Here is a 25,528-nt window from a genome sequence, read left to right as displayed (position 1 = left end):
ACAATGTTTTGAAGACTAAACGTTTGCGCCTTGCCACAGTTTTTAAGTTATAATTAAATACAAAAATATATATTATACCTGTTTATTTTAATATCATTACATACATAAATGATTTAAAAACACAGCTAATAAAAATAGCAGTTTTCCAGGGAAATGTTATATCATCAGAAATATCGTTATCACTATATCCAACAACAACATCGCTATATGCTGCATATTTCTCCTAATAGGGTGTGCGTGTCTGTGTATAAGTGTGTGGATGCATGCATCTCTTCTCCAAGTGCGCTCTGCTCACTCATAAGTGCTAACAGGGTTGTGCTCTCCAGGCGGTGTTTGCTGGACGTGTACATGTGTTTGTTGTGTTTTTTTGTTGGTGTGTTAAGTAGAGAACAGGCTCTTCCACACTCTCTCCTGTGTTTATCAGATGGCCTGTCAGCTCCCTGAAGTGATTTGCAGCATCAGGGCTGCCAAAGTGAGCGGCGGCGCGTCCACCTGCCCTAATTAGCATTCACTGAATCACTGCCTCAACTCGACCGCTTAAAACACCTTAAGTCGGAGGATGTCAATAAAAGCAGAAGCGCAAACACAAAACGCCAAATCCCCTTTCTGTTGGGAACACTTATAATCCGGTGATAATGGACTCTGATCTCTGGGGGAATCGCGGGGAAATAATCAAAATGTCAGCGCATGGGGAACGATTCGCTTTCTGACAGATCGTCCTGAAGACAGACCATCTGTTCTGCTCACTGTAAAGTTCACTGTACTGAAAACAAAACAGCGCCTGTGTTTCGGTTTTTCCAGATAGGAGGTGTGTGATGATGACTACACATGATGCTGATCATTCAGTCATTTTCCATCAGCTTAGTCTCTGTTTCAGAGGTTACCACTGCTGAATGAACCACCAACTATTCTGGAATATGTTTTAAGCAGCGCATACCCTTCCAACTGCAATCTAGTATTGGGAAACACCCATACACACTTATTCACACACACACTCACATACACTACGGACAATTTAGTTCATTCAATTCCCCTATAGCGCATGTGTTTGGACTGTGAGGGAAAACCCTCGCCATCACAGGGAAGATGAAGAACGGTTTCAGAAAGCAGACAAGACAAAAACAAAAGCCAAAAAATAAAATAATCAAGTAAATAACAGGGTGAGAGTGTGGTAAAATCTGAAAAGGTGGTAAAAATCAAGAGAGGCTTTCTTTTTCTGGATTGCTTTTTAAAATACTGCAGTTGGGTTTATGATAGGGGGTGTATGGGTCAATCTGTGCTTTTTAAAATGCTATTGGTTGGGTTTAGGGAAGGGGTTGGGTGGGGGTGTTGGTCGGTTGGTCAGTCAGTACATCAGTCACTCGACAACAGCCTCTGGTAGATTTTCGCGAGAATAGCAGGCGCTCACGCTCTCCAGAAATGCATATAGGGGTGCGTAGGGCTTAATTTATGCTGGATCTGGCACCTCTGAAATGTGATCCGGCACCTCATTTTACCAGTCCCCCTCCTCACATGCAGCCCCGCTCTTCACTTTCTTCGGCAAACTCTCCAGCTCTCTTCATCCGCGAAGTCTGCGACAACTCCAGCCCCCCCTCCACCCGTGACAACCCCCCTCCCCCACTGCATTGGCTCCCCCCCCACCCCACACTTCACTTTCGTCCGCGACACTTCCCCCTACCCCCTCCCCGCTCTTCACTTTCGTCCACGACACCTCTCCCTCCTCTCAGAACAATGGCGGATCAGTTACTCCAATCTGTTCCGGGACCTCACAATTGACAAATTAAGCACTGGGGGTATGTAATCACAATGAGCCTGGGTTGTAATAAATAGCTAATATATTAATAAAAGGCAGTGTTGGGGAGTAACTACATGTAACAGCATTACGTAATTTAATTACAAAATAAAAGCAACGAATTCGTTACAGTTACTGAGAAAAAATGTGTAATTAAATCACAGTTACTTATGAAAATGTTAATGTCTAATGCTCTACCGAAGTAAAAAAGTGACTTTCATGTAGACAGCCCGAGGGTAAGGGATTAAAAGCAAACTCTATGTATTCTTGGAAAAGCTGCACATGCGAGTAAAGAAGGACTGACACTTGTCTGTCATTCAAAGCATCTCCCAACAAAAGTCTGACATTTCTAGTGTTGCGCCGGTGTCCTGAAGCTATCGATCTGACATTGATCACCTTTCTTAACTTCTGATGCAAACTCTCACACACACAGACACACACACACACCGTCTTTCATAAGTCTTCTTGTGTCTTTGCTTAAAGTCCACATAAACTGGAAGCTGCGACTGTTTTATTTTTTTGTATAGTGACGCAGTTTCTAGAAAAGCTGAATTTTAAATGAGGAAAATAGTGGGCGTGGCTTGTTTTTTCTCCTGCGAGCTGATTGGATGTAGTAAAGTAGGCGTTTCATTCAGAAGGATGGGGAAAAGTGTTTGGGGAGAGTTATTACAACCTTACAGACTCCTCCTCCTCACCATTTCTGCTTGTTGTCAAAACTGACAGCTGGAGGGGGTGTGGTTAAGTATGTTAGCCCCGCCCAATACCTCAGGCACAGAGATTGTCACCGCAGAATGAACCACCAACAATTTCAGCATGTGTTTTATGCAGTCCCTTCCGGCACTTTCCCAGTACTGGGAAACACCCATACACTCTCGCAGTCACACTCACTTATACACTACGGCCAATTTAGCTTACCCAATTCACCTATAGCGCATGTTTTTGGACTGTGGGGGAAACCGGAGCACCCGGAGGAAACCCACATCAACATGGGGAGAACATGCAAACTCCACACAGAAATGCCAACTGACCCAGCCGGGACTCAAACCAGCGTCTTTCTTGCTGTGAGACAACAGTGCTAACCACTGAGCCACCGTGCTACCTCTAAAGTGTTATAGATTTGCTTTATTCTGTTAAACACTAAAGAAGATATTTTGAAGAAAGCTAAAAATCGGTAACCTTTGCGTAGTAGGATTTCAACAAATACTATGGAAGTCATTAGCTGTGTTATCGGTCAGAAAAGTGAATTAGATAAATGGTCAAAACTGGAATACCACATTTGCGAATAAAGCTGTTTCCATCCAATCAGTCAAAGAGAACAAAATCCTCACTTCCTATAAACCGGCACCAAATATTAAACATAAAAATGTAGGGCTCTATTTTGACGATCCATTCTCAAAGTGTAAAGCGCAGGGCGCAAACGCATTAAGGGCGTGTCAGAATCCACTTTTGCTAATTTAAGGATGGAAAAATCCACTTTGCGGCGTGGCGCATGGTCTAACAGGGTTGAGCTTATTCTCTTAATGAGTTATAGGTGTGTTTTGAGAATAAACCAATCAGAGTCTCATCTCCCATTCCCTTTAAGAGTCAGTTGCGCCGCGCCATAGCGCATTTGGTATTTACATGACGTACTTTGTAAGTGGGAAAACTGAACGCTTCACTAGCGAGAAAACAGTTAAACAGAGCATCTGCAGCGGGAGAATGAGAGATGAGCCTCCTCATTGTTTACTTTCGCTTTCACTGGATAGGGGAACGTGTTGTACGCACAGACATTCAAATTTCGTTTGTTAAGCGCAAAGATTTGTTTCAAAACTATTTCTAAATTCAGTTCTAATATCCAGCAAACGAATAAATTAACAATAACAATGAAGTGTGGTCAAAAACCTGAGTTATATCCTAACACACATGCTGTGCCCCATATGGTCTAAAACCTGACAGGTGGACAAACCTAAGCTTGTTTTTAATAAAACAAATATAAATATGCATATAATAAATAATACTGCTAATAATAATAACATTATACAAAAGCAAATTGTTATGAATAAACTGAAAAAGCCCCCTGAGATGAAGAAGGCATGAAAGTATGGTTTTTTATGTAGGCTAGAAAATAATGTGTTTTGTAATATTTTAATCCTTTATATTTGTATCCTATATATATCCTTAATATTTTAATTCGTTTTCATATGTGAAGATATTTGCGTATTGCTGTACACCCTGTCTGTATTAAGCAATGTGTAAGCGAGGTGCACAACTAACCCGCTCTGCGCTGGACAATAGACCGGCTTTGATCTGGTCTATTGAACCGTCTATTTAGGTAACTCAAAATAGCAATGCACCTCAACGCACCTCCTTTTTGAGATCAGAACGCCTATGGGTGCACATGAGCGCAAATGCATTTGCTATTTAAACAGAGTGGCGCAAAATGTCAAAACGATTCTTGCGCCGAGCTGAAACTAGCAAACAACAATTGTGTCGCCTCTTGCGCCACATTGCGCCGGGTGTATGATAGGGCCCGAAGGGTTTTGCAGTCTGAGAAGTCACTGTGGGCATTTTTTGTTCTTTAATAAATGACTTAAACCTCAGAAGATGAAATGCAATGAACGTGTGGTAGTTTTTAAAGGCGTGAGACGATTTTTGGGAGCACAGACAGATGCTCAAGACAGTTCTGAGAGAATACACATTCTTCACCTCGGGGGGGGCTTTTTCAGTTTATTCATGACAGTCTGCATCTGTATAATGTTATTATTATTATTATTATTATCAGTATTATTATTATTATTATTATTATTATTATTATCAGTATTATTGATTATCTGCAGATTTATATCTGTTTAAATAAACACAAGTGTAGATTTGTCCAGCTGTGGGGTTTTGGAGATGTCTGCATCACCAAATGGGACATAAGAACAGGACGTGTGTTTGGATATAACTCAGTTTTTTGACCACGCTTCATTATTATTGTTTATTTATTCCTTTGCTGGAGATTAAAACTGAATTTAGAAATAGTTTTAAAGCAAATCTTTGAGCTTAACAAACTAAATTAAATATGTGGGCTAATGGATGTGTTCAGTGGAGTGAGTTTCCACCGTTTCCTCACTCCACCAAAGTAAAGGAGTAAAGAGGAAAGTAAAGTAAAGAGAAAGTAAAGAGGCTGAATGGAGGAGGCTCGTTCTTTATCCTCATGCTGCAGATGCTCTGTTTAACTGTTTTCTTCCTAGTGAAGTGTTCAGTTTTTACACTTATAAAGTCCGCCATGTAAATAGCAAATGCACCATGGAGTGACGCAACTGACTCTTAAAGGGAATGGGCGATGACACTCTGATTGGTTTAATACATGTTATGCTCGAAACACACCCAGAACTCATAAAGAGAATAAGCACAACCCTGTTAGACCATGCGCCGGGGCGCAAACCGTACTTTTATATCCTTAAAATAGCAAAAGTGTATTCGAACACACCCTAAATGCCATGAGCTTTAGACTTTGTGCCTAGATCATTAAATTGGAACCCTTTAGACACACACACACAAATAATATAAACCATAATCAATTGTCAAAATATGTGCACAATTCTAAATAATCAGACTTTAAAATAGTTTTAAATATAGCGATAGATGGTACAGATTTAGATTTAAATAGTTTTTTTCTCATGGAATAAAAAGTTTCTCTTGCTCCAGTTGGTAAATAGGGTTTTTTAAGCACATTTTCCAAATGTTAGCATTACACTTTTTTTTTTTCTAATTGCGATATTGCATAAAATAGGTTAATGGAAACGTCCATCAACATTCTTTAGTATGTTTTCCTTTGTGTTCAACAGAAGAATGAAACTCAAACAGGTTTGGAACAAGTGAAAGATAAATAAATGATGACAGAATTTCAGTTTTGGGTGAACTGTCAGTTTAAAAGCGTAATACATACTATTTACTGCAACTGTTAAGTGGATACAGCTCAAATAGAAAAGCAACCAGACAACTTTTGATCCTATTTGTTGTAATTTTTCTCCAAGAACATCCTTTTATGCTTATACTGTAAATCAATACGTGCTATATTTAGCAAAGACTCGACCTCGTGTTATTTTTTTCCTTTCTTTCTCTCAGATGAACGTTAGATGCTTTCTGATTTGTTTGTGTAAGTGTGTCAGCGGCTTATAAAATTGAAGTCTGAATTATTAGCCCCCTGAATATTTTTCCCTCAATTTCTGTTTAATGGAGAGAAGATTTTCTTCAACACATTTCTAATAACTGATTTCTTTTATCTTAGCCATGATGACGGTATATAATATTTGACTAGATATTCTTCAAGATACTAGTATTCGACTTGAAGTGACATTTAAAGGCTTAGGTTTATTAAGCAAGTCATTGTATAACAGTGGTTTGTTCTGTCGACAATCCAAAACAAATAATGCTTAAGGGGACTAATAATACTGACCTTCAAATGGTTTTAAATAATTAAAACCTGCTTTCATTCTAGCCGAAATAAAACAAATAGGATTTTCTCCAGAAGAAAAAATATTATAGGAAATACTGTGAAAGTTTTCTTGCTCTGTTAAACATGAGGGCGAATAATTTTGTCTTCAACTCAATGCAAAACAATGCACCTGTAAATCTGCCATTCAGCCACACTCCCTGTTCCTTCATCTCTTTTCATCATTTGTTATGTGGGCCTTTATTGCACGCAGTGGCTTCGACATGCTGTGTTTAATAGGCAGAAGGTGAAGGAATGATTCTGCTACAGCCGGGCGTTTGTTTTACGAGTGCCTGCTTTAAAGGATGTGGCAGTATTACTTCCCACTGTGTTGCTGGTGTCAGCTCTATATGTCACTGAAGTGAGCAGTGAAATGTGGCGATGGGCTGAGTGGGAAAAGATCTACATTCAAATGCGATGCTGCGTATTTCAGAATTATCATAACTCAAGGATTCAGGGCTCAGACATCATTTGTTTCTATGGTAATGCCGAAAGTGAGGCCTCCCACATATGGAATCTCTTAATTAATTAATTGCTAATTAATACCTTGATTTTTTTTTTTTATCACAAAATACCAAGAAGTATAAGTTGTATAAAGTTTTTAACAGATGGAGTGTCATGTTTGTGTTGTGATTATGATTATGGCATTGGAGTAATGGTTCTAATGACTTTTTATATTCATGTTTCTGAAGTACTTTTTTAATTGTCAAGCTGGATTGCTCTATTATTTATTTATTTATTTATTTATTTATTTATTTGTTTGTTTGTTTGTTTGTTTTTTTATCATTTGTTTGTTTATTTGTTTGTCTGTTTATCCAAAATTATTATTATTATATTATTAATATTTTGGTCATTTTTCCATGCACCATGTTTAATTAAGCGTTTATTGTTTTGATGGATATGGTTATTATTATTGTTGTAGTTGTTGTTGTTGTTGTTGTTGTTGTTATTATTATTATTATTATTATTATTATTATTATTATTATTATTATTATTATTACTCAAATCAGTTTATTTAAATAAAAAACTTAAAATATCAATAAATACCACTACAATACTTCTGAACAATGTGTATAACAACAACAACAACAATAATAATATTATTATTATTATTAATAATAATAATAGTCATCATCATTATTATCATCATTTGAATTTCTATAGCAATTTTGTTGATGCTGTTATCATTATTATAAGAGTAAAATGACAGAACATTCTTATTTTATTTATTTATTTATTTATTTTTTATTTATTTATTCATTTATTTGTCCAAAATGAATTAGATTTTATTTTTTTAGCAGAAGCAGATAAGAATATTAAAATAGTCACAATATTTTGGTAATCTTTCCATGCACCATGTGTAATTAAATGTTTATTGTTATTATTATTATTATTATTATTAATAGTAGTAGTAGTAGTAGTAGTAGTAGTGGTATTTGTATTGTTATTATAGTTTTTTTATTACTAATAATATAATATAATACGTCTGAATTAATAATAATAATAATAATAATAATAATAATAATAATAATAATAATAATAATAATAATAATCTAATCAGTTTAATTAAATAAATAAAAAATCATCAATAAATACCACTGTGAACAATAATAATACTTCTGAACAATGTGTTTAATAATAATAATAATCATCATCTTCATCATCATCTTCATAATTATCATCATTTAAATATCTATAACAACATTATTATAAGAGTAAAATTACAGAACAATATTATTTTATTAATTTATTTTTATTTATTTATTTATTTAATTAATTATTTAACCCAAATGAATTTTATTTTATTTTATTTTATTTTTGGCAGAAGTAGATAAGATTCTACAAATGAACACAATATTTTGGTAATTTTTCCAAGCACCATGTGAAATAAAAAGTTTATTATCATTATTGTTGTTATTATTATTATTATTATTATTATTATTATTATTATTATTATTATTACTGTTGTTGTTGGTGGTGGTGTTATTGTTATTATTATTATTATTATTATTATTATTATTATTATTATTATTATTATTATTATTATCATTAAGTTTTCTAAAAACATCAGTAAATACCAGTATAAAACTTCTGAACAATGTGTCTAATAATAATAATAATAATAATAATAATAATAATAATAATAATTAGCAACATTGTTATCATTATTATGAGTACAATTACTGAACATTATTATTTTACTCTTTTTTTTTTTTTGCCAAAATGTATTTTATTTATTTGTTTATTTATTTATCTATTTATTTGCAGAAGCAGATAAGAATATAAAAATAGTCACACTATTTTGGTCATTTTTCCACGCACCATGTGTAAAAATAAATGTGTTTAATAATAATAATCATCATCATAATCATTTGAATTTCTTTACATTATTGTTGTTGTTATTGTTATTTTAAGAGTAAAATTAGAGAACAAATACTATTCATTTAGTTTTCTTTAAACCATAGAGCCTTTATTTTGGTGGAAACTTTTATTTTGAAATGCTTCGGTTACTGACAACATATTTATGAGCCATTATCATTACAAACCTGAGAGGATGTTTGGCATGCTCCATTTTCAACCACACGATAAGTTGGCAGTGCTAATTTTAGACCTCCTCCGCCCTTACAATTCGTTTTCTTTCTAATAATCTTGCGTAACTTCCCTCTAACAAAGGTTAGTTCCGCAATGACAGATCTTTCGTGATCTTTCAGGAAGTGTCATCAGTTAATGGGAAAATAAACACAAATAAGTGCTGGTAATTGCATAAGTGATGGTTATATTGGTGCAACTGCATCATTTTTCATAACTGATAATATTATGGGACGCATCTATCTATCTATCTATCTATCCATCCATCCATCCGTCCGTCCGTCCGTCCGTCCGTCCGTCCGTCCGTCCGTCCGTCCGTCCGTCCGTCCGTCCGTCCGTCCGTCCGTCCGTCCGTCCGTCCGTCCGTCCGTCCGTCCGTCCGTCCGTCCGTCCGTCCGTCCGTCCGTCCATCCGTCCGTCCATCCATCCGTCCATCCGTCCGTCCATCCGTCCATCCATCCATCTGTCAATCAAATCAAGAGAATCCATCCATCCATCCATCCATCCATCCATCCATCCATTTGTCTGTAATGGAGGCCAGCTGGTAAGTGCTGTGCAGGTAAACCTCACTCCTCTGACATCTAAAGGTGCTCTAACGACAGACGCTAGAGGCCTTGGCCTTTAGCCTCCTTGTTAGAGCAACCAATTCCCATGCGAAAGGTTGCCGGTTTGATCCAAGCCCGAAGAGGGTAGGGTGGTGTAGGACCGGCGAGGCTTACATATCTAGTGCTTATTTTTAGGCTGTTCTACCTTTACTGTCAATATGCTTTCTGATAATCTCACATAACTTCCCTTATACAAAATGTACAGTAGTTCCTCGATGACATCATCTTTCAGCAAGTGACATCAGTTAAAACAAACATAAGGAAGTGCAATGGACTGTAAGAATTGTAATGATACATGGTATAAATTGGTGCAATTGTAAGATGCTGTATAAAAGATTAGTTGACTTAAAAGAGTGAGTAAACCTGTTGCTTTTAAAGTGACTGACTTTACTTAAAGGGTGTAAATCTTAAAATTCATTCATTCATTTTCTTCTTAGCTTGGTCCTTTTATTAATCAGAGGTCGCCACAGTGGAATGAACCACCAACTTTAAAATTATTAAGTAAATAAACTAAAGTTGAGGGTAATAGTATTATCCCTCCAATGAAATATTTTCAATTATTTCTTAAGTGTTATTTAAAGGAAATTTTCACAGTAATTCCGATCATATTTTTTCTTCAAGAGAAAGTCTTATTTGTTTTATTTTGGCTAGAATAAAATGTAATTTTAAATAAATACTTTTAATAAAATTATTTTAAGGTCAATATTATACCCCAAGCTCATTATCATGCTTATTACGTACCCCTATATATATATATATACACATTTCTGGAGAGTGCCAAATTTGTCCCAGGAGCTATGTTTTTTGCAGTTTTTGTTTTCGTGAATCCACCAGGGGCCGCTGTGTACACTTTTGAAGATCGAGCCTGCTGTTCTCACGTAAATCCACCAGAGGCCATTGTTGACTGACCGACCGACCGACCGACCGACCGACCGACCTACCTACCCTCCTCTTTCCCTGAACCCAACCGATAGTGTTTTCAAAAGCAATCCAGAAAAAGAAAATTCCTCCCTGCATCTCAAATCCTCTGACATGCGCAGTGAGTCACTGGGTAAACTGGTAACAGCAGGAAAGCCAGCCATTAGAAGGTATGCAGTCAGCTGGTAAGAGCGAAAAGAAAAGGTATCATCCTTCCCCGTAACCAGAGACGTGATGGGGGGGCCCCACATAATAAATCTCCCCCCACCCCCCCAGGTCTTCAGTTTGCGCAATCATAAGCCCCAACCCCCAACCACCCCCTGCCCCTCCAATCATAATCCCCTCCCCAGTCTTCACTTCGCGCAATCTTAAGTCAAACAACCCCCCGGTATTCTCTAAGCGCAATCATAGGTCACCAACACCCAAACACCACCCCCCCCCCCCCCCCCCATCCGCCCCTCCACCCCTAACCCCAGTCTTCACTTCTGGGAAATTAATACACTTGCATAAAGTAAATCTCAAAGCTTTTATTGGGGCAAATTTTTTTTTTTTTGCACCATCTGCTCATGCCGCCTCCAGCAAGATGCCGCCCTGGGTTGCGTTTCCCAAACAACGATGTAACTCGCGGCTGAACTATCATAGTATGATGCATCATTTGGGAAAAGAACGATGTAGTGATGAGTGTTTCCCAAAACCCATAGTTTCTCTGTCGCAAATCCATCGTTTGGACCACGTTAGTTCTAATGTTAAATGCCCATAATGATGCTCTAAACGGGGTGGATAACAACTCCTTTAGAGAAGAACCCCATTGTTTATTTGTGCAAATTTTATTTTTTTACACGCACACACATAAAAAAAATAATTCAATAACTCAATAGGTTTGGTAAAAAACTGCACTCGCTTTCCATCTTAATTGGAATATATGTAAATGACATATAGGGCCTGTGTTTCCTTTACAAATATTATTGAGAACATTACATATTCTATACTAAAGCATAAAAACACTTACAAAAGCTAACACGTATTCTAATATCATATATAAATCAAATAAATAAATCAATAAATAATTAGGCTATTATGAAATGAAATTTAATAGTTATTATTTATTAGGAAATGAAAAAAATTCTACTTTAATAATAATATTAATAATATTAATGATGATGATGATGACGATGATGACGATTATTTATTATTATTATTATTATTATTATTGTTATTATTGTTTTTATTATTATTATTAAGTGGGATATTGTTTATTTATATATATATTTTAAATACTTTTACAATTTGACACATGTAAACACTGCAGAATTGTTCTAACCAGCAGGTCCATGTCATATACAGTACACATACTTAATAAATAACCTACTATAAATTAAAAGCATTAATGTTTGCTATGTTTTTTGTTTTCACAAGCTTTGGAGACGTGACATAAATTCCGCTTTGAAATAATAGGTCACCAATAGCTTTCAGCCATGTTCAAAAAGACATCAATGTTTTCAAAGTGCACTGCGAAGGGAGCGCAATTGTAAACATGAAGATCGCTAAAACTGAACTGTAAAAATGCTTTGAAAGCAAATTACACCTAAGAGAGATGACTTTAATGCTTTAAAAATATAATAATTGCAAGTTTAAAAGTTGGAACGTTCTAAATAAATAGGGCAGAGGGGGGATAACTGGCAATAGAACACAGCCAGGAACTATGTTTCTAACTACAGCTCCAGAGGTGTAGTTGCAAGCATAGCAGTTTGCGAATGTTCATCGGAACGACAGATTTGGGAAACACCAAATCAAAAGCGATGTTTTAACAACACAACTTGCAACTTTAGTTGGCTAACGATGGTTTTTTGAAACACACCCCTGAGCGATTACCCATATTGCCTACGCCTAAATCCGCCACTGCCCGTAGCGTTCGTTTTAAATACATACTGTACGCACCTCTGGCTACATAATTCACAATCTCCAGAAATGTATTTAGGGTTACATTTTCAGAATGAGCCTATGTTAAAACATTGTTAGCCTCCTTAAGTATTTTTATAACTGGCCACAAAGCAAACCATTGTTAATTACTTTAACTTGCCTTTACATGTCACTTTAAGCTGAATACTAATATCCTATAGTCAAATATTATGTGCTGTCATCATGGCAAAGATAAAATAAATCAGTTATTAAAACTATTATGTTTAGAAATGTGTCCAAAAAAATCTTCTCTCAGTTAAACAAAAAAGAAATAAACCTAAACACAAGGGCTAAAAAAAATCAATCAACCTAAAAGTGCCAAGTTGCAACAGGTTTACTCACTATGTTGAAGTAAGTAATAATCTTTTACAGTGCATCTCTTTACTTCAAACTCTGCTAGACACCAGGTTTATTTCCTTTAATTAATTAAGCTACAACGAATTACGCTCTGCCACCGGAGCTTTAGTGAAGTTGCAGACTTGAGAAACAAACAGCGAATAGCAGCACTGCACAAACAAAAGCAGGATAAGATTTAATCTCATTAAACATGTCCTTTAGACGCACACTTTCAAAGCATACAGATCAATGCAGCAGGAAATAGAACTGCTCTCAAACCGCAGCTGACATGACAATACTCTCAATGTATTAGACTGAAGTTTGATCTCATTTGACCAAGCAGATGGATTGCGCTCCAGGACTTTTTCTTGCTCGGATCTGACCAAGAGCAATATAAATAAAGCATGCATTTCCAGATCAAATGAGGTGCTACTTACTTCAGTGTGATGCACATACAAACGTGCAGATCTTACAACACACACACACACTTTACAGAATAGAAAGCAGAAGCGAAAGCATGTGAGATGACTTCCTCCAATGTCAAGTCAAAGTTCACTCTGAATTTTCTAAACATGACTTCAGAGAGGCATATTTCTGCCTGCATGTGTTTTAATGCTGTAAGATGGTCAGTGCACTTACTGTAAAATGCATTATTATCTATTTCTTGGTAACTATTTAGTTAATTTATTTAGTTTAGTTATTAACTAGTGAATTATCACCTGCTTATTTATCAACCCAGGCTCATTCTGATTACGTACCCCTGTATACATTTCTGGAGAGCGTCAAATACGTCCCAGGAGCTATGTTTGTTTGCAGTTTTTGTTTTTGCGAATCCACCAGAGGCCGCTGTGTGTGCTTTTTGAGATCTCAAATTTCCCTCACGAGGGCCATTCCTACTGTTCTCGCATAAATCCACCAGAGGTCGCTGTTGACTGACTGACTGCCCCACCAATCGATTCCCCCTCCCACCATCTTCCCTAAACTCAACCAATAGTGTTTTCAAAAGCACCGATTGACCAGCAAAAGCAATCCAGAAAAAGAAAAGCACCACAGCTGACAGATTTTTACCACGTTTTCAGATTTTACCACATTCTCACCCTGTTATTTACTTGTTTATTTTATTTTTTGGCTTTTTTTTTCGTCCTACCCGCTTTTTGAAACTCGAACCCTGTTGTCTTGAACTCCACTCTGTGTCTCAAGTCCGCCGATGTACGCAGCGAGCCACTGGACAAACTGGTAACAGCGGAAAAGCCGTCCACATGGAAGTAAGCAGTCAGCTGCTAGCGCGAAAAGGAACGGCATCATTCCGCCCCCTAGTGTTCATTTAAAAAATTAAAAATGCAGTCATGCATACCTCAGGCTACACAATTCGCAATCTCCAGAAATGTATATAGGGCTACGCTTTCAGAATGAGCCTATGTTGTTATTATTATGATATGTTTTTAGTACTTATACCCCCGGTTTCACAAACAAGGTTTAAGGCTAGTCAAGATTAAATTGCATGTTTGAGCTGTCTCAACTCGAAATAACTTGCAGTGAGATGTCTTAATATACATCAGTGTCATTTTATGTCTCCTGGTGGATATTTACTATTTAACTTATTTAACTAAGGCCTAGTCCTGGCAATTGCGTAATTGCATTTGAAAGTCAAGAAGGGGGGGGGTTTAGAATCATCCTTACTTACCCCCCTTAGCGGCGCCCCTGTCCACCTACATCATCAAAGATGACTCTAAATTTTAGTTTAGAAAATGATAGATTGGGACTTCAGAGAAGCATATTTTCTGCATGCATGTGTTTTAGTGCTGTTTTTGCTTATTATGTTCAATGCACTTCAAATGTATTATTGTTTCAAGAGTTCACACTTATATAATTTGCTTGAATTATTGCCTTGCTGGGAGAGAACCCTGAGCTCAGAGATATTTGAGCCCAGGGCTCTGGCCAGGTCATGTAGCATGACAGGGGTTCAAGATCAGGTAGGTCTTGAGACCTCCCCCTGGTAAAGGAGGAATGGGGGAGATGGGGTGGAAGGGGGGATTCTTTAAAAAACGAATATAAGGAAGGTAGGATGAATGGGCTTATTTACTGGTGGCTAGAATTCATCTGATTGGACTAGCTTGATTATTGATGTGAGGCCAGCCGTGATCAATCATATCACTCATGCTCCTCAAGAATTTAGTTTATAAAACTTAATTTATTTTTTTGGTAACTAGTTGGGTTATTATTATCTGCTAATTATTAGGATGTTGGCTGTTTATTAGTACTTATAAAGTACATAATCTGTCTGATCTTATTCTACATCCAGTATCTAAACCCAACTGTTAACTTAACTATTAATAAGCAGCAAATTAGGAGTTTATTGTGGCTACATTCATAGTTAATCGTTTATTAATAGTAAAAATTGGGCCTATTGTTTTGTGCACTCAAATTCTTGCCATTCCGAATCACTATGAACATGATTTGTTGGCCACACTTTATTTTAACAAACAATGCATACTATTAACAAACCATTAACTAAGATTATTAGCTATAAACTATTAATAAGCTGCTTATTAATGCTTTGTATGGTATGGTATGGTTTAGGTATTGAGTAGGAGATGCAGAATACATTATACTTGATAAGTGCTAATAAACACATCTTAAAAATATGCAGATAATAATCCAGTAGTTATTAATAGTTGGAATTGTTCATTCATTTATTTTCACCACAGCGGAATGAACCGCCAACTATTCCAGCATATGTTTTACGCAGCGGATGCCCTTCCGGCCGCAACCCAGTACTAGAAAACACTCATACTGTACACACTCATTCACACACACACACACACACACACACACACACACACACACACACACACACGCACACACACACAAATACACTACGGCCAATTTAGCTTATTTAGCGCATGTGTTTGGACTGAGGGCGAGGAAGCCCAAGCCAACACAGGGAGAACATGCAAACTCCACACAAACGTCGTCTGACCCAGCCGGTACTCGAACCAGCGACCTTCTTGCTGTGAGGCAACAGTGCTAACCACTAAGCCACCATGCCACCCTAGTTGGACTTGTTACTTAAGCTAAAGTGTTACCGAGTTAGCTAAATTAAACTTCTTAAAAACTGTAGTGAGCACTAAGACTTGAGCACTAAGTCCAATCTTACAAAGCTGATTAGTACGATGAACAGAATGAAATGGCACTCAGCATCGATCAGTCTTGAATTTCACAGCCGTACAAGTTTGAGCAAAGAATCTTTCCTTTGAATGTACTCTTCAGTCATTGGTTTGTAATTTCTGTAACTCCCTGTGATCTAAATGGCAGTAGATAAGAGAGGCCTATTGGGTGAAGCGGGTGTTTTGATGAGAGTTTGAGCAGTTCTCAGGAAGTTAATGGGGTCAAAGGTCACATCGTCAGAATCAAGCGTGCGGCGAGAGACTTTAATGTTGCGGATATTCTGATAAACGCTGGAAATTGAGGTGCTTAGATGTGTGCGGGTCAGGGTCTAGCGAACAGAACGTGAAATCGCCTATGTGCGCAACAGCCAGCCATCCACAAGGGAAAAAAGAGCCTAATACGCATACTAAACAATCTCCAGGAGGAATCTAACAAAGAGTTTAGTTCAAGCATAGGATTCATTTTCCTTCGGCTTAGACCATGATTTATCAGGGGTTGCCACAGCGGAATGAACCGCCAACTATTCTGGTATATGTTTTACGCATCGTATGTCTTTCCAGACGTAACTCAGTACTGGGAAATCAAGCATAGGATTGAAGAATAGTATAGTATTTGAATGTGTTTGTATTGCAACTCTATGTATATTTAAAAACCCCACACGACTGTAGGTGAAACTGTACAGCACATTTGATGTATGCACTATTATGTATGCAAGCTGCGAGCAAACTCCTATGAAAAATTCAGAATCTCACACTCATTCGCTCTGCCTGAAGCCACAGTCGAGCTGGCTTTTATTATCTCTTTATCGAGCAGAGCCGCCGCTTTGTTTTCTGCGCCGAGTTATCTCTAAGTGTGACAGGACCAGAGAGAGGCGGCTTGACGGAGGAAAATCTTTCCATGCGAGCAGTTTGTAATCCCAGCCCCAGGCGAGAGGACTAATACCCCTGTACCGAAGAATCAAAGAGAATCGATACGGCCACTTTCAGCATCTCTTGAAAGTGTGCACCATTCCCAATGCCGCAACACACTCGCACGTGAACGCACACGCAAACACACACGTGCACATGCAAGTTCTCCTGCAATGCAACTGGCAGGCTTTGCCAAACTCCTGCAATGCACTGAAACACGTGCACGCTCATGCCACCTGAAACGCATCCGAGATGGATAAAGAGCAGAAGCTTGACGTCTCAATGGGACAGGGGGTCGCATGTGGGGTAATCCCACCAGCTCTCAGCATGCAATGATGTTAAGAGCCCATTCAAAGGCACAATGGACATTCTCTCTTTCTCTCTTTCTCTCCAGACTTACCTTCATTGGAGCGCAGAGGTAGCTGTGGTGTGTCAAGGGAGGCATGTTAGGGCAGCTGCGCTCTGTTCTGACTCCAGCTCTGATGTGCTCATCTCAGCCTTCACACAGCACCTCCTTACCTCTCTCTCCTGGAGGATGCGAATGAGCGAGAGAACGAGAGATAGAGAGAACGAGAGAGAGAGAGAGGGAGGGATGTGAAAGTGAGCATGAGAGGATGTTTCCTCCCCCACAGCCCCCTGCTCCTCCATCTCCCCTCGCAGGATTTGTCCTTTTCGCACTTGCGTGTGTGTGGAAGCATCCTAGCGCACGATGAGTTGGATTCTGCGGGGCTGAGGTTTACGCAACTGCGTAGAGAAACGAGACGAGAGAGAAAGAATCACACTAGACATGCTGGATAATCAATTTCACTCTTGTTTTTCTTTTTTTTTTAGCTTAAGAACAGCCTGGGGGTGAGATGCGCCACAGTGCAGTAGGAAGATGGGAAGATACTGTAAGCACACAAGTGGAAAGGAGTGTTGCGGGAGATAAAGTTGGAGGTTTTGCTCTGCAAGGTCATTGGAACAGATGTTTCGGGATGGCAGAGAGAGAGCACTACGACAAGGTTAAACGAGAGGCCGTCTTCCAACATGCCAATGGACTCTGATTTATGACTCTGCAGTCTCCGTACACACAAAAGCATGCAGTCTCACATGTCGTCATATACGTCAGCCACTCAATGACAATAGATTCTCAGGCTTCTGTTGGCTCACATTTCATGGTGGGGCCAGTGAAGGCATGACATGGGCTTGCATTTTTCGCAATTCTTGATTCACTGGTTTTATGTTCACATGAGTTGTTTAAGCATTATATATATGGGGGTTGAGGTTTGGTTTCCAAATGGGTTTGATTATGGGTTGCCTATTTGAATTTGGCCAAATTAATCCAATCGGCAAGCAACTCAAAATTTGAGTCGATACAAATTCATACAATAAAACGGACGCCATCATTTCTGTTTGCGCAACTTTGCTTTAGTTCATGCTGTAACTGGTAGACCAATGGAAATAGACTGGATCATATACCCAATCAGATCACAGAAGCACCTCAGAAGGGCAGGACTCATTCCATGTCCACACTTACATGGGTATTTTTTTCTAAATGGAGTTTCTCATGCTTTCATAACACACTGTTATGATTGTTAAAAGCACGCCGAATGTTAAAAGCATAATCACTCGTTTATGCTGAGTCGCGGAATTAAGTATTTGTGCAAGTACATTGCATACAAGTCAATGCAAAGTGAAAACAGAGATGGAATACCATCCCACCTTACGACAGGCACAGAATTAGCAATGTGTTCGCTGCAAATTAAATTAAATTCAATTCAATTCACCTTTATTTGTATAGCGCTTCTACAGTGTAGATTGTGTCAAAGCAGCTTCACATAATAGATCATAGTGAATTGAAACAGTATAGTTCATTTTTCAAAGTTTAAGTTCAGTTCAGTTTAGCTCAGTTCAGTGTGGTTTAATAATCACAACTGAGAGTCCAAACACTGAAGAGCAAATCCATCGATACGCAGCTCCACAGATCCCGAACCATGCAAGCCAGTGACGACAGAGGCGAGGAAAAAACTTCACCAATTGGCGAAAGTGAAGAAAAAAAAAATCTTGAGAGAAACCAGACTCAGATGGGCACGACCATTTCTCCACTGGCAAAACGTCTTGTGCAGAGCTGCAGTTCAAGTGCCGGAGGCTGGAACCTGGACCTCAGTGAAGACTCGTCTGTCCCTGGAGCGTCACAGGAATCAGTCTCATGCTCTCCACTTCTCCATGACCACCACAGTAGCAGCTTAGGATACGGCCTGGTCCAGGATATGGAAACCTTGGGATCATCTCGTCGCTGTTCTTGGATCGAATCAGTGGCGCTGCGTGGTCTGAGGGTCTCTGGAAGAGTATCCCCAAGTGGATATAGAATGTGCTGAGTGGAATGTGCTGAGTCATTTGTGTTGAGGAAGCCTCGAAATTTCAAAGACTGAAATTGAGGTGTTTGGTTTGTAAGTGTAGACCGAACACAATGGATTGGATCATCTGCTCAATCAGATCAGAGCAGGCTCTTGGAAAGTAGGGGGTTAGAAGTGTTTATTGGCTCTCTTTTGAATTAGGTCAAACTAATTCACTTTAAATGCACTTTTTAGTGGGGGAGGAGATACTTTTTCTGGGTCGAGTTATGATAAAACTCACTGCGCTTACAAGTGGGCATTGGGATTTTGGTTTCCTACACATTATACTGTAAGCAATAGACCAACCAGAGAGAAGTAGAGCCATCTGGCCAATCAGAACCAGGTAGAGGCATATGACCAATTGGAAAGTAGAGCTATCTGACCAATCACAACAGAGTGGAGCCATCTGGCCGACCAGTGCCAAGTGGAGAGATTTTACCGATGTGAGAGTAGAGCTATAGGACCAATCAAAACAGAGTAGAGCGATCTGGCCAATCAGAGCCTGGGGAGACATTTGACCAATCGGAAAGTGGAGCTTTCTGACCAATCAGAACAGAGTAGAGCGATCTGGCCAATCAGAGTCAAGTGGAGGCATTTGACCAATTGGAAAGTAGAGTGTTCTGGCTAATCACAACAGAGTGGAGCCATCTGGCCAACCAGAGCCAAGTGGAGGCATATTTATCTGAGTAGAGCTATAAGGCCAATCAGAACAGAGCTATCTGGCCAATTAGAGCCAAGTGGAGGCATTAGACCAATCGGAGAGTAGAGCTATCTGACCAATCAGAACAAGTAGAGCTATTTAGGCAATCAGAGCCAAATGGAGGCATTTGACCAATCTGAGAGTAGAAATTTAAGACCAATCAAAACAGAGTAGAGCTATCTGGCCAATCAGATGCAGGTGGAGGGCATTTGACCAATCGGAAAGTAGAGCTATCTGACCAATCAGAACAGAGTAGAGCTATCTGGCCAATCAGAGCCAAGTGGAGGCATTTTATTTATCTGAGAGTAGAGCTATAAGGCCAATCAAAACAGAGTAGAGCTATCTGGCCAATCAGAGGCAGGTGGAGGCATTTGACCAATTGGAAAGTAGAGCTTTAAGTCCAATTAAAACAGAGTACAGCTATATGGCCAATCAGAGCCTTGTGGAGGCATTTGACCATTCAGGAAGTAGAACTATCTGACCAATCAGACCAGAGTAATGCTATCACGCCAATCAGAGCCAAGTGGAGGCATTTGATTCATCAGACAGTAGAGCTATCTGACCAATCAGAACAGAGTAGAGCGATCTGGCCAATCAGAGCCAAGTGAAGGCATTTGACCAATCGGACAGTAGAGCTATAAGACCAATCAGAACAGAGTGCTCTGGCCAATCAGAGCAGAGCAGGCTCTTGGAAATGAAGGGTTTAGTAGCCTCAACACCAACAATCAATCATTCAACACTAAAAATACTGAACAGTACAGTTTTTCCTTCATCTTGGAGAATAAAAATCTATTGTTATGGCTTTATATTCTCTTTTCTTTATCTATGTTATGCTGCTTTGGCCCAATCAACACTGTAAGAAGCATTATAGAATAAAGATGATTTCACTTGACTTGGATGGATGTAAAGGTATCATAGGAGTTGCCAAAATACAATTAAGAAACTTTTAAAAAGCAAAACAAGCCAAATGCCTTTTAGGGCTGGCTGGGATGCTCAAACAAACAATATTTTAATAGCCACAAAATCATTTCTTACTGCATATTTAGCCAATATTCTAAGCATGTACCTTTAAGAGACTTTTAAACTTTTCTGTTTTGATCAGCAGGCAATGCTCTGAGGAAACCTGTGGATGAAAAAAGTGCTCCGTTCCCTCTCGAGATCTCTCTTTTTAATGTGTGATTGAGCATTACTTGATGCCGCATCAATCAGCTGACCCTGTAATGGCAAAATCAATAAACATTTTCAATGGGTTATCAATCCTCTAAGTGTAATCAAGGGCTCGCTCCTTCATTACTCTGCGCTTGTTATTTATTTATTTTTCTTCAGAGCGTTGAGAGAGCTGATGAAAGGAACGTCAGTGCAGAATCTTTTATTCTTAATTTCATCTGGTTTGGTCGGTTTTAATCTCAGTCTTTATCGGTGTATACAGTATATATTTACAGTTGAGGTCAGAATTATTATTAATATTTGGGTTTTTTCACAGTCTGCATTTTCCTTTCTCTCGTTATTTCTGTTTTGGGCTGTATATATTTGAATGAATTGACCCTGGTGGTGCCGATTTGATCTGTTTGAATTGAAATATTGTGACCTGGAAAGCAAGGACAACACAAGGGGAGAGTCAATCAAATAATAAAGGCAAAGCATACCAAGGGCAACAAGAACAATCAGGAGTGGATGACAGAGGCAGAATGAAAAAAAGCCTTGTCCTGTCACTTATTTGTTTTATTCTGGCCGCTAAATGTGAGTGAAAAAGCCTTTGAGTGTTTATTTTTATAGGAGTTCTTTATTTAGTAATTTCAGACATTTAAAACTCTAGAAAACACAGCTGAGGGATGTATTTAAAAAATGATACTATTTTTGCTTTGTGTTTTTCAAAAGGTGTGCATACAGATGTTAACATTAGCAAAATGATCACAGATATATAGAAATATAGTGAAGAAAATCTGCGGGCCTGTGAAACATGTGGTGCTGTGGTTTGCTATTTTTATAGTACTCGTATATAGTGTAGTACTAGAACTGCTCGATCTTGCAGATTCGCACTCTATAACATCAGAAAGGTCCGATCCTTCATATCTGAACATACAGCTCAACTCATTGTTCAAGCTCTTGTTCTCTCCAAACTGGACTATTGCAACTCTCTACTAGCCGGGCTTCCAGCTAACTCTATCAAACCTCTTCAGCTGCTTCAGAACGCAGCAGCACGAGTGGTCTTTGATGAACCCAAAAGAGCACATGTCACTCCGCTACTCACCCGTTTGCACTGGCTGCCAGTTGCTGCTCGCATCAAATTCAAAGCTCTGATGTTTGCTTACAAAGCGACCTCTGGCTTTGCTCCTTCTTATCTGCTCTCACTTCTGCAGATGTATGTGCCCTCCAGAAACTTGCGTTCTGTGAATGAACGTCGCCTCGTGGTTCCATAACTAAGAGGGAAGAAATCACTTTCCCGAACTCTCACATTCAATCTGCCCAGTTGGTGGAATGAACTCCCTAACTACATCAGAACAGCAGAGTCACTTGCTGTCTTCAAGAAACGACTAAAAACTCAACTGTTTAGTCTCCACTTTCCTTCCTGATCTGTAACTGCCTCTCTGGCTATACCACTAACTGTACTCTGTAAATAAATAAATAAATAAATTTACTAATGCTTTGCTTCTTAGACTTTACACACCTGAAACTTGTCTATAGCACTTGTTCACTGCTGCTCTTATAGTTGTGTAAATTGCTTCCTTGTCCTCATTTGTAAGTGGCTTTGGATAAAAGCGTCTGCTAAATGACTAAATGTAAATGTAAGTACTCGGGCTGACACGTGGCCCATTGGTTAGCACTGTCACCTCACAGCAAGAAGGTAGCTGGTTCGAGTCCCGGCTGTGTAAGTTGGCATTTCTGTGTGGAGCTTGCATGTTCTCCCCGTGTTGGTGTGGGTTTCCTCTGGGAGCTCCGGTTTCCCCCACAGTCCAAACACATGCGCTATAGGGGAATAGGGTATATGCCGAGCTAGTGTTGTTCCCATGCTGATAAACTTCCGGTGACCTGCTATTGTGTTTTTTTTTCCATTTTATATGGTTCCTTTTACAGCATGGATGTTGTAATGTAATTACAATACAATCAGTTAAATAGACTTTGGCGTTCATTTAGTTGCTTAAGCGTAAAACGAGGCAAAAAGCCGTTTGCTCGCACGCACCCGTCAGAATCGGCAGGCTAGTGCAGAAGCTCCATTAAATATACTAGGGTAAAATAAATGTTCATATTATAAAGACATGATGGGGAAAAATTTTATCTAATGCAGTGCTTCTTGTACAATCTGAGACCCACTTTATATCGGATATCACTCAGCAAGTGGAGATCGCTGATTTATAAAGGAAACAGACCTTAAATGTGCCAATTTTGCATTGGCATACAATTCACCAGAAACGATTAACCCAGGTTACTGACAAATTAAAAGTCCTATTAGCATGCTTTGGCATATACCCCATTGGATGAACTAAATTGGCCGTAGTGTATGTGTGTGTGTGTTTGTGAATGAGTGTGCATAGGTGTTTCCCAGTACTGGGTTGCGGCTGGAAGGGCATCCACTGCATAAAGCATGCTGGATAAGTTCCCTGATCCCTGATAAGTAAAGGGACTAAGCCGAAGGAAAATGAATGAATAAATGAGACAAGTACTCAAGAATGACTATAGACTGAACATGCAAAACCAGCCTGATCTCACGAGAAAACGTAAGTATTTTACGTTTTGACAGTTTAGTGGCTAATTCGTACGAATTCGTACGAGTTCAGTCGTACGAAATGGTACAATTTTAAAAAGGAGGCGTGGCACCTAACCCCGCCCCTAAACCTAACAGTCATTGGAGGATGAGCAAATCGTACTAAATTGTACGAATTAGATCATACGAATTCGTACGAATTAGCCACTAAGAAAAAAGTTTCGAATTGCCGTGAGATTGTGTTGGCAAAACACATGCATGACAGAAATAGCATATTTTGATTAGGAATTTACCAAAATAAAAATTTTGGGCAAAAACTAAAAATTCTGGAAGCACTTCGCTGAAACCGAATATGCCCTGTAATACATTTGTATTATTTGAATATATAATGTAAAGTAATTTTGTAAGATGTTGTAATGTCATTAATAACTTAAATTACAGTGGTTTAAAAAATAAAAAGCACGCAAGACAAAAAAAAAAAATATATATATATATTTTATTGAAAGTAGAATGTTATTGACAGCATAGCCTTATATATACATATATATATAGACACAGTTAAAGTCAGAATCATTGGCCCCCCTAAATTATTAGCCCCCTGTTTATTTTTTTTCCCTTAATTCTGTTTAACGGAGAGCAGATTTTTTTCAACACATTTCTAATCATAATAGTTTTAATAACTCATCTCTAATAACTGATTTAGTTTATCTTTGTCATGATGACAGTAAATAATATTAGACTAGATATTCTTCAAGACACTTCTATACAGCTTAAAGTGACATTTAAAGGCTTAACTAGGTTAATTAGGTTAACTAGGCAGGTTAGGGTAATTAGGCAAGTTATTGTATAACGATGGTTTGTTCTGTAGAATATCGGAAAAAAATATAGCTTAAAGGGGCTAATAATATTGACCATAAAATGGTGTTTAAAAAATTAAAAACTGCTTTTATTCTAGCTGAAATAAAACAAATAAGACTTTCTCCAGAAGAAAAAATATTATCAGACATACTGTGAACATTTCCTTGCTCTGTTAAACATCATTTGGGAAATATATCAAAAAGAATAGGGGGCTAATAATTCTGACTTCAACTGTATGCATATACACTGTATTATAAATAGTGAAATAAATGTGACAATAGTTCTCTCACGTGACAAATATGCAATGAGAAGACTTCAGTAGAAAAACTGAATCAAGAAAAACAAAAGCACATGCATTAGGGTTAATTGTGTGTATGTATATGGATCTCTCTCTCCAATGATTCAGTTAACAGTGAACATGGGACAATCATTGAAACAGCAGAATGTAAATTATTCAAGAATGCCTCCTGCAGGGGCAAATACAGTCAGGTTAATATTTTTTTCCTTTATTTACAAAGTAAAACTTTGTCAAATTGTCAATAGTTTGACAGCGTGTGTATTTACGCCTCAGGGACAGGAGCAGTGCATGTATAAATACCCCAGAATATGATTTGCTGATGCCCGCTGGAGCACTATGTAGGCTGCCTGCGGAGAGGCTGAGATATCGCTCACAGTGCTGACCATGTGGAGTAGAAAATGTAGACAAATCAAGGCTTTGGGCCGCTGGGGTCAGGAAACTCCATAGAGGTGTTATAGCAGTGAATCACAGCATCGGTTAAATGCCTGCTTTTATTTCACTCTGTGTTTCAGGAGCAGCTGAAGTGCACAGCATGGTTATCCATGAGGCTATCAACAAAACTGATGTTAAAGATGTATGTGAATGAAAAGAAATCAATAATACATCCGACATGGTGAAATAATACATGGTTAAAACGGTGTACATGCGGCAAAGGATCAATACTGGGATAAGCTCGAATTATTAAGGTGATTATCACTTGTATATGATTTCAAATTAGACCAATTTAATCTGCAAATACATATAGGTCTACATATTCTGTCATTATCTAGAGAATGTCTAATTTAACACTGAAAGCGCCTCATATTTTATTATGTTTTATTTATTGAATAATGTCTGTTCTGTAGTTTATATGGTCAATA

General features: G+C 38.3%; 1 protein-coding gene across 1 annotated transcript in view; it reads right to left on the bottom strand.

Annotated features, from left to right (window-relative positions):
• The window catches only part of kcnj5 (potassium inwardly rectifying channel subfamily J member 5), a 73,543-nt gene extending 56,339 nt beyond the window's left edge, over positions 1 to 17,204 (bottom strand). Inside the window, exon 1 of the mRNA XM_056478997.1 lies at positions 17,135 to 17,204. The gene's annotated coding sequence lies outside the window, so the exon portion shown is untranslated. The remainder of the gene's footprint in view (positions 1 to 17,134) is intronic.
• Positions 17,205 to 25,528: the final 8,324 nt, after the last annotated feature.

Source organism: Danio aesculapii, chromosome 18, assembly GCF_903798145.1.
Source record: "Danio aesculapii chromosome 18, fDanAes4.1, whole genome shotgun sequence".
In the NCBI taxonomy this organism is placed as follows: domain Eukaryota; kingdom Metazoa; phylum Chordata; class Actinopteri; order Cypriniformes; family Danionidae; genus Danio; species Danio aesculapii.
Note: the sequence above shows the minus strand (reverse complement) of the source record. Positions and strands in the feature narration are given on the sequence as shown.